This window comes from Sinocyclocheilus rhinocerous, unplaced genomic scaffold (assembly GCF_001515625.1).
Source record: "Sinocyclocheilus rhinocerous isolate Xijiao unplaced genomic scaffold, SAMN03320098_v1.1 scaffold222, whole genome shotgun sequence".
Lineage (NCBI taxonomy): Eukaryota > Metazoa > Chordata > Actinopteri > Cypriniformes > Cyprinidae > Sinocyclocheilus > Sinocyclocheilus rhinocerous.
In genome coordinates, this window is record NW_015625652.1 from 1,329,052 (window position 1) to 1,335,885 (window position 6,834).

The window sequence follows — 6,834 nt, forward strand, 5'->3', positions numbered from 1 at the left end:
TAGTCATCAACCACAGATTTAGGATTACTGCCTAATTTTTGAGACCAGTATAATTTGGCAGCATTGCCACATATATAGTTTAAATGGACACTGTGGTGTAAAATAATGTGGACATTTAAGACTATGCATTTTGATTCAATGCACAAAACTACTGAAAATCTGGACTAGATCTTCTGGGTAATCCAGATTCTTGGCAAACATGGCCGTTTTCATTTGGTAAAATGAGTTACAGCACATTCTCTCTCTCCTACTTAAGCTAAACAGAATTGAAATGTGCCAGTACAGTTAGATGCAAATTTAGAGAGGTGGCAGGCTGACGACAAAAATTATTATTTTTTTCTTTGGCATAGTGTCAAGAATTGGATTAACAAAGAGCCGTTTACCAGGACAGTCCTCATCATGGCCAGCTGGATTTAGAAATTTACTGTATGCAGAAGGTGCCACGAATCTAATGCTGAAGGCAAAAACCTTGAATAAAAAAACAGTGAAAAAATCTGTCCATTAAAATGTATGACAATATCATTAATCAAATATTTTACGCAGTAAAGGGATCAGTGTTCTGTCACACTAATCTATTTGCTTCATTCTCACAGAATAAGATGAATTAATTGCCATATCATCTCTATATAAAGTATTTAATTACATGTTGAATGCTGAAGTATTCTATCAGCCTAACTAGAAGGCATTATTTAATAAAGACCATCATGAAGGTTGTGAAAGATCATTAGCACCCACTGTTATAGGAAAGCCTTAGTCATTTTACTGCAGTGAACTAAAAATATACTCACATTAAACCTTTTGAAAAAAATTTTGGGTCAAAGTTGGGTCATACCAAATGTCTGTTTGAATGTAGTTTGTGTGCAGCAGCATATGAATTTTCATACAACAATCCTTTTCCAGTCAATCCAGGTTTTTCAACAATCCAGGTTTTTTTTTTTTTTTTTTTTGGGTGTTGGAACAGGGATCAACAGGGTTCAGTGTGTTGAGCCCTGTGTGATGTGTGACTCTACAAACCCAAACAACTTAGAAAAAAAACAATAACAAGCATGTTTTAATCTGAACAAGCACAAAACTAAAATACTCACATCACTGTCGATCTCGCTGAGAAGACTTTCCAATTGTGAAATGCTGCTCATCTTTGCTCTAAACATCTGAAGAAATCTGGGTGTATACTGGTCCAAACCCGACAGAAACTACTTCATGAGGTCCTTTGAAGTTAGGCGAGTGAACTCTGCTTCAATCTATTAGACAAAGACATGTCATTTACTTTGCATTTCATAAATTAAACAAAATATGTATGTGCTAACATAAATGGATAGCAATGTTGGAATTCCTATTTCCATATTGTGCAGGAGTTTGGTCATGATTGCCACCAGCAAGACCAAAAATAACATCTGGGCTGGGCTGATGTGCCTAGTGATAGCAGTACAGTTACAGGGAATAACATTTTTGAGCCATCTTGGCTTCTTTTATACCATTTTCCTTTTTTTGTCACGTTGATTCACTTCTTGATACTTTTTGCATAACTTATCCTCCACTTTTTACTTGCAGAGTCTAAACATCATGTTGTGCTGAGTTCATTTAAATAAAGGCCTTTTCAGCAGTTTTTCCCTGTTCAATGACACAACAGCAGGGGTCATAGCAAAAAACAGCGAGCCTGACATCAATGGCCATATCAGCAAACATTTATTTTAAAACACTTGCAATGACAGTGAATTTATTACAAATATTTTCTAAAGTGGTCACAGTTTGTGAAGTGTCATTATTGCAAAACACAGCGTGTAAGCAGAGAACATTAAGAGGAGACATGGCGTGCTGTAAAATGTGTTTTCAGGCCATTTTGTTTTACCTTAAAGGGAAAGTTCTCTCAAAAAGGAAACTTCTGTCATCATTTACTCACCCTTGTGTTTTTCCAAAACGTTGGATTTTTTTCTTCAGTGCAACATAAAAGACAATATTTTGGAAAAAAAATATCTGTTTGTCCATATAATGTCTGGTTCCCAATGTTCTTCAAAATGTATGTTCCACAGAAGAAAGAAATGCATACAAGTTTAGAACATTTTTAAAAATTAACTATCCCTTTAAAAAACATCTGTACTTGAATTAATACTTAAAAATGATTTTGTTTTTGTAACCTAACATGAATTCATATTTTGGCTTCTGGATCCATTGGTTCAAGGTCACATACTACTAAACTTGACTTTTGACTTGCTCCTGAGGTGATAGCTACAGTAACCTTGTCATTCATACAGATTTTTAAAAAATGAAATAACTTAATGCCATAGGCACATTTGTTATTATTCTGATAAACACTCTATAGTTCATCACCATCCTCTTACAAACAAGATGATATCCTAATGCACATGCCAGTTCCCTAATTCATCAATGTCTATGTCAGGCAAATGCTGATGACCTGAAGAACATAATTCACAGTCCGGAGTTAAACCAAAATATGACAAATGACTGCCACACTATCTGGGTGTCCTGCATACCCCCTATTAAAGTGGGTGACAATTCAAGTCACTTAACAGCATGGAGATGAACCAATGGCATGACGGTCCGCAGCACACCTGTGCGTGCTCAGATTAGCAGGGGAAATAATTACATCAGAAGGCTTCCTCCACTTTACACTAGACATATTTCAGACATGATAAGCCTGAGCTGTCAATAAGGATAAGAACAAGGCGGGCAGATAATACAGTGAAAATAAACAACAGGCTTACAGATAGACAGATTGCTGACTTAAAAGATTTAATTAAAGGTAAGATGTATTTATTTATTTAGAACAGAACACATTAATTAACATCACACTGTGATGTTGTTAGCCACAATTCAGCCAGCCATAATGTCTAATTTTCATCTGCTTTCCTTGATAAATATATTTATGGTAACAATGTTTCGAATTATAAGGTTATATATAAATCAAGTTACACAGCTAATAATTGGTAACAATTTTCCATTACTTTACAATGCAATTTTTTTGATCACACATCTGAATGACTCATTGTAAGCAATGTAATATTACATATTACAGATTAATTCAATATGACAGAGGTCAGCTTCACTGGAACACATTCTCAGACAGATTTATTGTGATTGCGTAATCCAGAACAGGTGGCAACAAATAATATGTGTAATTACTTAAATGAATGACTATTCCTGGATTCTCATATTATATAAATGAAATTCATTTGCATATATGAGCAAAAAAAAAAAAAAGGGCTCACCAGTTTATTATGAGTTTCAGCACTATATTAACCAGGGCCTAATATAAAAATATATAGGCACTATTGATAATGGACCTTTTATGCCCACTAATCTGAGTAACCAACTTGAACCCATTGCGAAATGTATGTGTTTTTGTATAATTCACAAAATTGCACACATTGACTAAAGGTGCAGTTACATTTACTGTTGTTCGGTGAATTTTATGGACAAAATCTAGTGACTTCAACAGAAATCCTTCTGATCAGGAATTTTGCACAAAGGCGAAAGATTTCCACATGCAGATTTCGCAACCAGTTCAAGGTGATCGTGCGAATACGCTATGTTACCAAACAGAAAGCTTCTGGTTTGAAAGTGACTTCTGTGTGTGAAGCATGTTTAACATACACTATTGACAACAGACATTGATTTTGTTTTTTTTTTGCCTGCTAATCCACGTGACCAATTAGCAGATTTGTACACACTGACTAAAGGTGTGGTTAATTAGGAATCTACACAAATGGGTACTTCTGTCAGAATTTTCCCGGTATGATCTGTTGAGGTTTTTCTTGTTTTTATTTGGTGCCCCCAGTTAGCTAAAGACATTTTAAACAAAACACTTATGTTTCTGGGATCATATTTGAGCTATAAAAATTCTAATACTGTGAAAATAATGCCAGTTTTGTATGTTTAAACTTTAAATTCGGACTAAACTGAATGTGCGCGAACATCTAACCTATTTCTATGGTTGTTGCTTTGAATGTCTTTAGCAGATTATTACATGATCATTAGGGGCTAACTGTACTTTTCTAACCAGACAAACAAAGTGTGAGTTGCATTGTTCCACCCATGGTTGTATCATTACAATTATTCGCTCTCCTCTATCCATTATCAAGCATAAATTTGAGACACGCTCCATAAACAATTAACCACGATGTGATGCTCACAGATTCTCACAATGATCTGCCATTTTCAAACACAATCATTGCAATAATCTCACAGTCCTTTTCCGACTTCATCCTCCCAGATACCGAGACACTGTAAAGGAGACAATCCTATGATGTATCATTAGTCAAATAACAAGCTGGTGATTAAGGAGGCTCTTGATGAAGTGTGGCAGCTCAATTATTTGGCATGCTGGACACAGTAAACACACACGTTTCACCTTCAGAAACCTGATGTGTCAGTTTGGACTGCTTCATTTAATTCTCCTGTCTCCTCGTCCTGCTTGATCTTCTATAATTACGCCCAAAGGGCTCTCCATCTCTCATCCTGTCTTCTATAGTGTATTTGGCTGTGTGTCAAATGAGCATACTCTTGTTGAAAGATGAGATATCTAAGGTTTGAAAAGGATGACACTGAACACACACAATTATCAGCTAGTGGCAGTTTTGCCTATTTTTGGAAAGCAATCCACTGTGCTCTGTGGTGCCGCTATTGTTCTTCTAGGTTGCGGTTGCCATGAACACCACGTCGGCGGCATCTGACATGGCAGTGACCTGTGGAGAAAAGGTTGGCGCATGGCCTCACACACACCTTCTCCAGCTGGTAGATGTTGTCACTTAAAGCATTCACCTGCTGCTTTTGCCATGCTGCTCTAGCTAAAGACATTTTAAACAAAACACTTATGTTTCTGGGATCATATTTGAGCTATAAAAATTCTAATACTGTGAAAATAATGCCAGTTTTGTATGTTTAAACTTTAAATTCGGACTAAACTGAATGTGCGCGAACATCTAACCTATTTCTATGGTTGTTGCTTTGAATGTCTTTAGCAGATTATTACATGATCATTAGGGGCTAACTGTACTTTTCTAACCAGACAAACAAAGTGTGAGTTGCATTGTTCCACCCATGGTTGTATCATTACAATTATTCGCTCTCCTCTATCCATTATCAAGCATAAATTTGAGACACGCTCCATAAACAATTAACCACGATGTGATGCTCACAGATTCTCACAATGATCTGCCATTTTCAAACACAATCATTGCAATAATCTCACAGTCCTTTTCCGACTTCATCCTCCCAGATACCGAGACACTGTAAAGGAGACAATCCTATGATGTATCATTAGTCAAATAACAAGCTGGTGATTAAGGAGGCTCTTGATGAAGTGTGGCAGCTCAATAATTTGACATGCTGGACACAGTAAACACACATGTTTCACCTTCAGAAACCTGATGTATTAGTTTGGACTGCTTCATTTAATTCTCCTGTCTCTTCTTCCAGCTTGATCTTCTAAATTACGCCCAAAGGGCTCTCCATCTCTCATCCTGTCTTCTATAGTGTATTTGGCTGTGTGTCAAATGAGCATACTCTTGTTGAAAGATGAGATATCTAAGGTTTGAAAAGGATGACACTGAACACACACAATTATCAGCTAGTGGCAGTTTTGCCTATTTTTGGAAAGCAATCCACTGTGCTCTGTGGTGCCGCTATTGTTCTTCTAGGTTGCGGTTGCCATGAACACCACGTCGGCGGCATCTGACATGGCAGTGACCTGTGGAGAAAAGGTTGGCGCATGGCCTCACACACACCTTCTCCAGCTGGTAGATGTTGTCACTTAAAACATTCACCTGCTGCTTTTGCCATGCTGCTCATGATCGTCTGATGCTCCTTCGGACAGGTCTGCATTTCTTTTGTTGTTCTAGAGGAAATTAGTAAATGCACCCTTTAATCAACTTGTGGGTATGAGGACAATGGAGTTGATTGTTACAAACAAAATTGCTTTTTAGCTCAAATTTGCACTTATTATTCCAAGTAGCTGTTTGATTTTGATTACCCAAAAGACAAAACCCTCCAAATGATTGCTTACCAATTATAATTCATCACAAGGCCCATCTTTTTTGTACCAGGCAGAAATGTAGCATGGAAATCAAATCATTCCATAATTTTCCCGTGAAACCTTTTGTCAAATATCATGCCGTTATTATCATCGGCATCATCCGGATCCTCCCCCACCCCACCGTCGCTCAGAGTCTGATTGGAACCTCAGGGAAACACAGCGCTGATTTGATTATTTGCCTTCCTATTGTCGTGGCTCACTGAAAAGAAATGATGTCTCTGTACGACAGGATGATAGTGATTGAGAAAAACACAGCTTTTGTTAACCTTTGATCCTCCTGAATGGAAATGCTAAAAAATCTGTAGTGATTAGTCGATAACAGGTGCACACTGTTCAATTCCTTAACACGGCAAGAAAAAAAAAGTACAATAAAATATTAGTTGCTATGGGTGCTGTGAAAATGCTTCAGGCATTACTTGATTAATTAATTTGACTTTATCTTTTAATGTTCATACTTATGAACATTAAATGAACAGTCTGAGTGTGTCTTTTAATTTTCATATACAAATATGAAGATTAAGAAATACAGTCAAATTAAGTAATCTAGCAATGCCATACCATTAATATACTAACTTCAATTAAAGTTCAACTACAAAAATCTGCTTAGCACTTTTAAAATGTAATAACTACCAAAATACAGTAAAATATACAGCCACATGATGACTTAAAGTTTGTCTTTCCAAAAATGCTGGCCATAAATATGAACTACATAGCATAATCTTAATAATATTTGAATAAAATATTATCCACTGTGACGTCTGGGAATGTAATTATTTAAAAAA